We start from the raw sequence: 11,728 nt of genomic DNA, 5'->3' as shown, positions 1-11,728 counted from the left end.
AATACTTCCTTCTTGCTGCACTGGGACGCTCGCCACCCCAGCATTAACATACAGGATTTGTACGTGACGTGTTGGCCGCAGGGCACCACGTACACAGGGGGAGCAAGTTTGCTCCTGAGTCATCTCCGTTTTATATTCCAGAATCGCCTAGTAATTAGCTTGGTGACAGGAACATTCTCTAGCAGAAAACCATAAATTCCGGGTTTGTTTACCGTAAACAACCACAGAGAAACCAGGCACCCCTGTCAAAAGCGTTCCCTCGGCGGGACCCACACATCAGCCATGACCATCGAGAGGCCCAGTCACCATGTTTGCACAGAGATTCAAACTGGCAGTTTCTCCTCCAGGCATCCTCAACCGACTCAAACCGTTTGTCTCAAGGACTCCTTTCCCGCCCACAGGTCACCTCTGTGGGTCCATTTTTGGACTCTCCATTCTTTTCCTCCATCTCTAAGCTGCATGGTCACTTGGAGTCATTTGAGCACTCTGAGCCTCAAAGCCCTGATATGCAAAATAGCAATAATAATAAACGATTCGTTAAGGTGTCATGACCACGCGTGAGCCTGGCCCGCAGGAGGTCCTGGACGCGTGGTGGCTATTACACGGCACGTGTTGTCTGAATGCAAACTGGGCTGCGTCGACCGACAAGGGACTGTATTTTTTCCCCTGTTTGAAACAGTCAATCTGAGAGATCACAGAAAAGCATAATAAAGTCACTCATTTTTGCACTATTTTTTGAAGTACAGTCAGTTTACACTGCTGTGCCAATTTCTGGTGCTCAGCATGACAGCTCAGTTACGACACACATACAGATATTCATTTTCATATTCTTTTTCATTATAGGTTACTACAAGATATTAAACATACCATAGTCAATAGAATCGCTTTTAATCATTTAATAAATCATTTTATAAGAACATAATTTCTCAAAACTGAGGTAACCCACAGAAACCCTGAATATACGGCTGTAAATGTGCACCATGTTAATACACATACGTGTGCACCGTAATGCACGTACGTATGTAGCTTAGCGTGTAGACTGAATCTCACGTCTTGGCTGAAGCTCGGCCGTGCGTCTAAGGCTGCAGGACACCGCCACCCACCAGCCCTCACCTCTGACCTGCTTGTCCCGCCAGGCGCACGCGTCACCTCCTCCACAAAGTCCTCCCCATCCGTCCAGCAGCCCCTGTCGTGTCTCTATTCCTACAGGTATGTCTTCTTTTGTGAGCCTCTGTGTTGTTCTTTCACTTTAGACACTGAGGTCCTTCAAGTTAGGGACAGCGTTTGGTCCCCTGACCGTCTCCGGGCACCCTCTGCACACGTGATCCCATGCGTCGCACACGGTAGGTACTTAATGTAGGTGTTTAACCGCTTCCGCGCTCTGTCTCGGCGCCTTGTCTGGCGCACAGACGTGCAGGTCAGAGGCTGGGCACCTGCACTCCAGCTGCCCCACTCCACTGTAAACACTCAGTCCCATCCAGACCTCAGGATGCAGCTGACTCCCCAGAGCGGGGTTCCTCCTGGGGACAGTGGCTCCAGGACGGTGAGCACATCCTGGTAACGAGGCGAGGAGGCGGCAGCTGGGAGCCCCTCGCAAGGAGAAGCTGTCACTCGTACTGTCTATCCAAGCCCTTGTCCTGCGTACCGTAGAACCGATCCGAGCGTGGATGCAGTGGACGGGCGCACGGCGTACCTCTGCCTTCACGCTTTACGTCTGACCCCTGTCCAGTCAGCACGTCCCCAGGCGTCGCTTAGGGAGCCAGCGCAAACCCAGGTCTCGCCAGGCGAGGAGGACCCGCTCCCGCAGGAGCATCCGTCCGGCTGGCCTAACCTGAGTCTGGATCGAGCCCCGAGTCAGGAGCACCAGAATGAACCCAGCCGAGTTACCAACCTCTGCCGGGCTACGAGGGTGTGACTGAGAACAGCTTGGTACGAGGAGCGGGAGAGGGAACTGGGCGTCCTGAGTTCCATCCGCAAGCCAGTGTCAGAGATGCAGGATACTCGAGTCCAAATCAGGCCACAAGTTAGCGTCAGACTCTCACAATCAGCCGAGAGCTGCGTCCGGAGGAAGCCCCGTCTCAGGCACCCATCACGTGCCCGTCTCCCCGCCTTGGCACTTTCTTTAGACTTCCACCGGAGGGACACAAACCAGCCAAGCAAACGCTTTGGCGCAGCTGGTCCTTAGACGGCTCTTCTGCAGGCGGGTCGGGACCCGGCTCCCATCAGCTTGCGTCCCGTCTCCCAGTTCGCGCCCCAGAAGCCCCTCACGCATCTCCACCAAGCCAGACGGGAAGAAACCCGGGCCGAGTGTGAGATTCTTTGTTTAAGCTGAGTTGGCCTGCATGTGGTGTAAGTTATTCCACTCATTTTCTACTGGCCGTGTTCAATTCTCAGGTACCCGACTGGCTCTCATGGCAAGGGAGGCCGGGAAGGGACCACACGGCTGCCCTCGGCTGGCCGGCTCTGTCACCATCTCCTGCCGCGTTCCTTTCTCTCAGAGAGACAAGGGGGTGGGAAGAAAACTTCCAGCTTGAGATTCTTAAATCAGAATGTGATTCGCCGCACCCAGCTCACTCTCCCCCTAAAAACGGAGTAGCCCTGGGCAGACCCTCTGGGGGGCCGACAGCGACCAGCCGCGCTCGCGACACAGCCAGGACCAGGAGGCCCCTCGACCTGTCTTTAACATGCCAGCAACAAAAGCTCCCCGTGCTTCTATTTATGTGTTCATTCATCAAACATTTAATATTTATTCAGTGTCTCCTCCGGGGAGAGCCCTGGGCTGGCCGGACGGGAGAGACAAACAGTCCAGTTCCTGGAAGAAGAGGTGGTGCATTGGGTGACCTGGGCGTCACTCAGGGTCTGTAACCTGCTCAGAGCCGCCAGGCCGGGCTGTGGGTGACCTCAGACCCGGGTTAGTGGCTCCCCGAGCATCACGCCACGTGTGCGTCTCCCAGCCTCTGCCCCGGATCCGGCGGTCCTGCTGCCCCTGGTCCCCACACCACCCAGCCAGTGTGTGCCCTCCTGCTTATCTGAGAATTACACAATGACACCGCTCCTGCACTCCGTGGTGTGTGAATAAAGTTACCATCTCTCAGGATGACTGACGTGTAAAGCTCTGTCTGTGTCAAAACAGCCACAAAAAGAGGCTGAAAAAGTGGGCTTTTTTGTTTGGAGGATTTTGTTTTTACTATTAAAGATGCAGAGAGCGGTTCCTCCTGCAGGAAAGGACCGCGAACGCAGAGCAGAGGCAGCAGGGAGAAGGGTCCACTGCGGACGGGACTGCAGGCCCCTCTCCTCTGCAGCTCAGGTGAGGGTCAGCCTCGCAGGGCTGCGTCCTGTGCAGAACCTCCAGGGTCATCCCCGCGAGACGCTGCCCTCGAGTCGAGGGGCCCCCTCCTCCCTCCAGAAACGCTGGCTCAACTGCGGGGGGTCTCCGGGCTCGGAGAGCTCGATGCCACTTAGCTGAAAGGCGGGGTGGAGGAGAGCAGGCCTCAGAGGGAAGCAGCCCCCCTTGCCAGGGCCAGGCCCGTTCACGGCGGCCAGCATGGGCGAGCTGCACAGGACGGACAGAGCAGGAAGAGGCAGGGGGTCAGCTCCCTTCCGCACCCGGTCCGTAGCCTGCGGACCTCGTCATCCCACGTCCAGGCCTGAAGGGGTCTGTACGTGTGAACGTGTTTCAGGGAAAAGGCAAAAGTGGATTCATTAAGGGCCCTCTTGATGTGAACTCACTTCCCAGACAGGCCAGGCTGGGATCTACGCGCCGGGCCAGCCCACGAGGGCGCCACCAACTGCAGGCTCAATGTCCTCGGCAGAGCCGCCTGGCTCGCCTGGGGCAGGGACGCACGAAGGCCGCCGGGTGCCCGGGCGCCGAACAAGAGCAAGAGTCCAAGACGGGAAGGCAGAGACAGGTGACGCGGCGTCAGGGCGCAGGCCCGGCCTGGGCGGGTGGGGGCGTCCTGCCCCCGGGGAGGGCCCCGCACAGGCGCAGGGCGGGCTGGGGAGGGAGGGAGCTCCCGCCCTGGAAACCGTCCAGGGGACCCACTTTCGGAGTCAGGAAAGAGGCAGAGGTTATATTTTTTTTCATTTTCTACACAGAAAAATTGAAATAAAGGAATTTATGTCTCCAGCAAAGACTCTCACTCAATCAGCAAGTCAATTAAGGGCTCACAGTGCTTCCTTCTAACCACATAAATAGGTGCTCATGTTTCCTTTTTAACTTCTGTCTTTGTTTGCACGTGGGGGTGAGGTAATGAGGGTTAACTGCATTTATTCATTTATTAATGGAGGTGCTGGGGAGGGAGCCCCGGCCCTCGTGCACGCACAGCGCGTGCTCTGCCACCGAGCCCTGCCCTCGCCCCGGGTGCCCCGGCTCCTTTGCCATCACAGGTTATAAAACGTTCCTCCACGGCCACGTCTGACGCGTGTGCAGGAACCTGGCGCTGGGTGAAGGCGCAGCGTGAGGGTCCAGGCGGCCGCAGTGGGGATCAAGGCAGCAGAGGAGAAGGGGCTTTTGCTTCCCCAGCCCCACCGCGCTGATCACCCTCATGCTTCGGGAAGAGGGTGCTGGATGGGTCCACCCACCCACTGCCCTCAAAACTCCACGTCCCGGCCGGAGAGCTGAGGGTCGAGAATGCAATTACTCACCAACATCTTGGTGAGAAAAGCACTCCTGTGCCCCAGCCGCCCCACACGCAGGAAGTCGTGTGTGTGCGTGCGTGTTCATGTGCGTGCGTGTGTGCACCAGAGCGTGCTAGGTGCGCAGGGCTGCACAAAGGAAATTTAAGACCCAGTCCCTCCCCTACGGGATCCAACAACAGAGCTTAATGAAGCCACTGAATAACAATTCAAGGGGACGTGTGACTGAGCACTCCACGAGTGGTCCCAAGGACGGTGCTGGAGGAGTTCATCGGGGGCGGAGAAAGAGCAGGGGCAGCAGCGGTGGAGAAGACCCCACGGGGCAGCAGTGGACAGCGGGACAGTGGGGGACAACGGTGCTCAGGCAGAGACATAGGAGACAGAGAAAGAGGAGACAGAGACAGAGAGACAGAGACAGAGGAGAGATGGAGACAGAGGAGGCGGCTGAGCCAAGCCTCAGAACGAGGTGGGGCAGTTTCCCGCATCAGCGAGAGACCGCCGTCCTCGACTGGAACAGAAAGTTTTTTTGGAAAAGCAGTAAGAAGTAAGTTAGTGATGGAACCAGGTCATGGGGGAGCTAAAAAGGAGGCACCAGGAGACACCGGGAATCGCTGAAGGCTTCCGACATCTCAGGACGGCAGCCTGGAGCCTGCTACGCATGCAGGGCTGGGTGACGCAGAACTGAGCAGGGACACTGGCCACAGGAACAGCGACTGTTTTTTGAAAGACCTTTGTGATTTCTTTCCCGGTTCAGCACAGGAGACAGAGGAGAGGGAAAAGTAGAAATGGTCCAGAATTACAGCCCAGTGATTCCAAGATGGAGCATCATTCATAATAGGCTGTAACCGAGGAGAAGGGTCCTGCAAGACGTCTGCAGTTAGGGGACCAGGGACGTACTCGCAGGGACGCCCTGAAGCACCTGATGACCAGTTCTTGAACGTGTATGGGAAGCTGACATCAGCCTGGTCCCCAGACCAGACACGGTGGAAATGGAGCAGGACTGGTTCACGGAGGGAAAAAAAATTAACTGCAAACACAAAACCACACTTAATGACTATAAATTAGGTTAACCATCCTGGGAAACGTTGCTGCATCCTGCACAACAGGAAAAGCGTTGATGTAAGTAATTTCTCACGAAAAAGGAAAAAGAATAAAAAACACTAATGACCTAATCAAGACATAGCGAAGGACATAAAAAGGGAACCCGGTGGAAGAGAGAAGACAAACAGCCCAAAAGCACACGAAGGAGACGCCCGCCGCGCCAGGACTCGGACCTGGGGGAGGGGACGGTCAGACGTGGGCCTGGGTGCGGGCGTCGCTGAGTGGGAGCCGGGAAGGCGCGGGCCAGGCGCTCGTCTGCAGAAGGAGAGCTGCAGCAGCGCCTGAAAGGGCCCCGGGGGAGACGAGATGCGCTAACACACGCAAACTGCGCAGAACAGGGTCTGGCCCACAGCAAGCACCGTGTAATTGTTAGCTATTGTTAATAACAGAGAAATACAAATTAAAGTAACAATGAGATATAATTTTTCACCCACAGGGTGTCAGAAATTTTAAAGTATGAGAACATCAAGTGTTGACAAGGGTTTGGGTGAAGTGATAGGCATCGGCTCCGAGCGGGGACGGAGGTTGGCACACCCAGCTTAGAGGGGAAAATGGCATATTTTACAGAACTGAAAATACGCTGACTTCAGGACCCAGCAGTCCCACTCGGAGTGCGCGCCTCGGAGAAGCCGCCGCAAACGTGTGCGAGGAGACACGTGCACGGATGTTGACTGTAGCACGTTTTTTGTTATTAGCAAAACACTGGAAAGATTGCAAATGCCTGTAGATAGGACAGCAGGTCACAGCATAATTCAGTGTATTTAACAACAGAATGGCAGCCAGTGATCAAAAGGAATAAACACGGGTCTCTGTGAACAACCACGTGGCCAGTGGCGAACGCGAGTTGCTGGTGGAGGCCTGGGCCCCTGAAGCCACAAACACAAGCTGTGGTGTCGCCTCGGGGCCCCTGACGAGAAAGGGGAACGGGGTCCTGGTTGAAGGGAACTTTACCTTCACTTTCTCTGTAATGTCTGATTTCTTCAAAAAAAAAAAAAAAAAGCATATTGGCCGCGAAGGAGACAAAGCCTCAGCTGTTGGCTCTGGGTGCTGATGAGTGTGGTGATGAGACGCGTGTGAGGTGCACTGTTCTTTGTGCTCCTCTGTATTTTTAAATTTTGGGAAAAAAATTTTAAATGCTCTTTGAACAGATGTTCTGAGTGTCATCTAAAATACTCCATGAAAAAAACAAGAAAAGCAGTAAAAGGAGGGCAGAGAACTGGGCCTTAGAAGCAGCATGCTCGGAGGGCAGGGTCAGCGGAGAGGGACCCGCCGAGACACACGAGGTGCCCAGCGAAGAGGGACAGGCCCTCGGGGGCCAAGTGGCCACAGAAGGGGGCGGTGGGGAGAGAGGGGTCTGTGGCAGCGCCTCAGGGCTCACGGGGGTTGGGGAAGAATGAGAAGGGACCGAGGTAGGGCTGCCAGTGATGACACAGTGGGTGCACGTCAGAGGGCGGGCGGGCCATGAATGCTGGGGCGGCAGAGAGGGAGGTGAGCCCAGGACTCAGAAGGTTTGGCCACGAAGGGATGGAGACAAAGTGGAGGGTGAGGGTCACAGAAGGAGGGGGTCTGGGCGGGGGTGTACTGTTCAAGCCCCCTAACCTCCTGCCATTGGCAGAACAAAGGGAGAGAAGTGGCTGTGGGCATGGTGTTCACAGTGCTGGACCCTGGGCAGCAGTGGGGTAAGGCCCCCCAGGGCCAGTGGGGCCGGAACCCAGGGTCCCCGTGGCCCAGAGGGCAGCGCCAGCCCCCCACCCCGTGGGATTACTCCTGCTCCGGGAAGCCTGGAGGACTCGCCCATGTTCCAGCAGGCTTACTACAGCCGCCCCCGCCCCAGCAGAGCTGGCAGCCTTCCCCGGGTGGGGGCCGCACAGCAGATGCAGACTCTCTCATTAAGTGACTTGCATATGGAGTGACGACACCTCTCCCCTCGCCCACCCGGCTCCCACCCGTCACGTGCACCCGGAGCTGCCAGCCTCCCCTCCCCGCAGACACCGCCGGTGCAGGGCCCACAGCCACCACAGCCACCGCCATGGCCTCGGCTGCAGCTCAGAGCGGGGGCAGCGGGGGGGGCAGGAGTAGGGGTGGGTGGGGCTCGGTGTCTGCCCCTCCTGGAGTCCACAGGGTCACAGACATGATGGAGATGGTCACAGACAAGGGCACGCTTGTCCCCCCGCTCACTGCTCGGGGTCTCTGTGCCCACCTGGAGTCCTCCAGGGAGGCAGCACCCAGCCTGCAGGAGAGAAAGCAAGGTCACGTGCTCAGGGACAGGGCCCCTGAGTCACTCTCGGGGCTCCATGGTTTCACCCAGAGCCCCTCCTGCCCCCACTGCATGCTGAGCAGGACCGGGAAGGGTAAGGCTCCAGGCCTGGAGGAGACTGGGGTGGCCCCTGTTCACAAAACTGGTATAAAATTGATCACAAACATAGCTCTAAACTTAAACGAAGAATTGAACGTGTATTAAAATTAAAATAGCTTTTTCCCAGATTTTGCATGTTACAACATCGCAGCGAAGGTTATCCAAGGCAGAATTTTCTCATTCTTGGTGCCCCTGCTCCGAATGTGGCCTGCAACACGCCGGGAGTGCATGTCGGGTCCTCCTGACACACGTGTGTGCATGCCAAGTTCTCAGGCACGCACAGGAAACACACGCAGACATGCAGCTCGCTTCATCCTGTCTCTGTTCATTGTTTCTTCCTCCCATCTCTTAAGATAAAACCCTGCTCCCCCAAAATCATCTTGCTAAGCCCCCACGCCCTTCTCTGATGAAGCCCGCGATAGCAATCGTTGCCCGACTGGATGTCGAGAGTTGAATCCCAATTACTACCTCCTGTGTGTGTGACTTTGGGCAAATCTCTGGCTGTCTCTTCACGGCCCCCTCCCTTTGAGGACAGGATTAAAAATAACTCTGAGAACATCACTGAGCGAATTCAGTAGGGCAACGTACATCTTAGTCCTGTTTGGTCTGGGGCTTCCAAAAAACCAGACGCCGAGACAGCTTTAGATGCGAAGGAGATTTGTCGAGGGAAACACCTGGGAGGAAAAGGGGGAGTCATGGAGGCCGAGGGGCTGCTGGGCCCTCACGCAGGTCTGAGCCCATGAAGGAGATGGGGAAGGAAGGAAGACGGGGTGCTAGCAGTTTCAGTGCAGCCGGGAAGGAGCCCTCTGGTCAGTGACCAGCAAAAAGGCTCATGTGTGAGACGGAGGAGAAAGGCTCACGGGCGTGGGACACTTCTCAGGACAAGAGACCTACGTGCTGGCGAGGACTGGGGTGGGGCAGACTCACCGCTGGGGTTGGGCGGGGGGCGGTTCTTGGAAGCCTGGAAAAGAGGTGCCTGCTGCAGTGTGTGTGCATGCCCTAGTTATCCTGGCGGACACTAGGAAGAAAAACTAAGAAAGAGAGAGCGGGGCTTGCTGGAATGATGCATCAGGTGAGGCCAGCAGACCCCCTGGAAATTATGGTCCACAAGAGGGCCTGGAGGACAGCCGTGCACTAAGGAATACTCAGGGAAGGGCCTCTCAGCATCCCCAAGACGCTTGTGGTGGCTCACCTCTGCAGGTCAAGGTCAGAGGTAGAAGAGATGCTCACAGCGCTGGCTGGTTAGTTTCCAGGAGGATGTTGGGGCCCAGAGTTGAGAGGCCAGGCGGTCGTCCTGAAGTCAGGAGCCACGATTGCTGCATGTCTGGAAAGGTCGGAGGTCAGCTGAGGGGTCTTGACCCACCGGGAGGCGTGGAGATGGTTGAGAGATTGCTGTGTATGGCGGGGAAAGCAGACGGCAGCCAGCAGCATGCTGCTGGACCTTTATGACAGTGACAAGACAGGCAGGATGGGGGCGGGAGGCTGGCAGGCAGCCCAGGCAACGCCTGGCTCAATTTGCACCTGAGTCAGTTTCGGACCCACAACCCACTGAACGAGGAGCTGGCTGGGCGGCTGGGAGGAGGGACTGGCAGTGCTGTGGCAGGTGTGCCCGGTGATGGCCCCACCCCCTGGTTCTCTACCAGAGGGACTCGGGACCACTTAACCAGGTGACCATGCTCTGGGGAAAGAGGACACTGATATTCAGAGACTGCGTGTTCCCCGAGAGGCAGCCTGAGAGATGGGATTAGATGCACAAAATGCTGACTGGGGGTCCAACGCTGATGCCGGTCTCCCATGAAGGAGAAGGGGCAGCAGGGGACCGGGAAGACCCTAGGTAGGGGGGCAGTTCTGAGCACGAGCTGCCCAGGCTAACAGGTCATGCGTGTAGAGTCCCACCTCCTCGGTTTCCTGCTGTGCTCACCCCACGCCCGCCGTGGGAGCAGCCCCCAGGAAGCTCGTCATGGATTTCAGGTCCCAGCAGCAGGGACATGGCGAACTACTCTCCCCACCACGTAGGAGGCCTGGGGGCACTGGAGCCCAGCCAGGGGCCCCCAAACCGCAGGCCCCTTGGTCTCCTGGACCCCCCACAGGCCCCGCTCACATTTGGCTGTTCAGGTTGATTTTCACGTTCCCTGGCACATGCTTGGGATCCAATCATTCTGCCAGCGTTTACTGAGCACTTACTAAGCACCAAGTGTGTGCCAAACATTAACAGTGAAAAAAAATGCTAGAGGCTGTCTCTGATCACACAGAGTTTGCAGTCTGGCAGAAGGAAGCAGATACATGTACAAATAGGGACAAGGAAGTATTAAGTGTCTGCGACACGGGAACTCACGGTCACCAAAAGGGAAAGGGGCCGGGGATAAATCAGGACTTTGGGATCAGCAGATATGCACTCCTATATATAAAATAGACACACAGGGTCCTACTGCAGAGCCCAGGGAACTATATTCAGTATATATATATATATAATATATATATATATATATTATATATATATATAATATACATATATCAGAATCACTTTGCTGAACACCTGGAACTAACACAATCATTGTACATCAACTGTTCTTCAGTAATAAAAATAATGTCTAGGACCACTCGGGGCCAAGATGGCGGAGTGGAAGGACGCTTGTAGCTCACCCTCTCCCACAAATACACCAAAACTCACATCCACGGACCCACCCAGCCAACCAGAGCACCTGCGGAACTCCGACATAACATCACCCTCTTCAAAAGAGAAAGATGCCACAAATCTGGCAGGAGAAAAGGAAAAAAGAAAGAAGAAAAGAAAAAAAGGGCAGGACCGATCCCACGGGGAGGGAGCGGCAAAGGATAACTAGCGCTCGTTCACAGAACCTCCCCCTGTCCGACGGAGAGGCCAGCAGGACAGAGGGGGAGTCTACAAGGCTCAGATCTGTACGGAGCAGCCCTTGATGGACAGAACTAAGTTAAATGGGCACAGAGGGTCCCCGAGACGCCAGCCAGCAGCTGGGGACCAGGACAGGCCGCCCGAGCCAGGTGAAGGACGGGGGCAGCTGCACCGAGGCGGCCCCACCGAGGCAGTCCCAGGGGACTGCAGGGTACAGTGTGCCATAGCTGGGAGGGGATAAGGAGCAGAACCACCTGGGTCCCCCATAAACTACACACACACAAAAAGCAAAGCAACACTGCTGGTGTGCCCTGGGGGGAGGGGCACCATAGCCTTTGTCTCCTCAGACCGGCGGCGCCATTACTGGCGCTTCTTGCAAGAAGAGAGGCAGGAAGCAGCCACAGCCGCCATGTTCTCCTGTGCCCAGTGCCCGGGCAGGGGCGGGGCCGAGACCTGGATCCCCACCCGGGGGCTCCGCAACCTCCTGGGCAGGACTGAGACTTGTTTACAGCCTGAGGCAGATAGGATCTTTCCGCCCTGGCACCTCAGAGAACTCACGCTGGCAAGACAAACAAGGAGCTGAGTTTGGGCACGGAGCAGGGGCAGGATGTTCTGCGGTCTTCCCCGAGCCCGCCTATGGAGCGCCAACCCGAGGCGCAGCGGGCAGGCACCGGGAGAGGGCGGGTAGCCACCCACCTTCCTGGCAGAAATGCAGCACCTGACCGCGGTGCTGGGAGGGGGTGCGATCTGCTTGCCGACAGGCA

This window comes from Vicugna pacos, chromosome 33 (assembly GCF_048564905.1).
Source record: "Vicugna pacos chromosome 33, VicPac4, whole genome shotgun sequence".
Classification (NCBI taxonomy): domain Eukaryota; kingdom Metazoa; phylum Chordata; class Mammalia; order Artiodactyla; family Camelidae; genus Vicugna; species Vicugna pacos.
The sequence above is the reverse complement of the archived record's forward strand: the minus strand, read 5'-3'. Positions refer to the sequence as shown.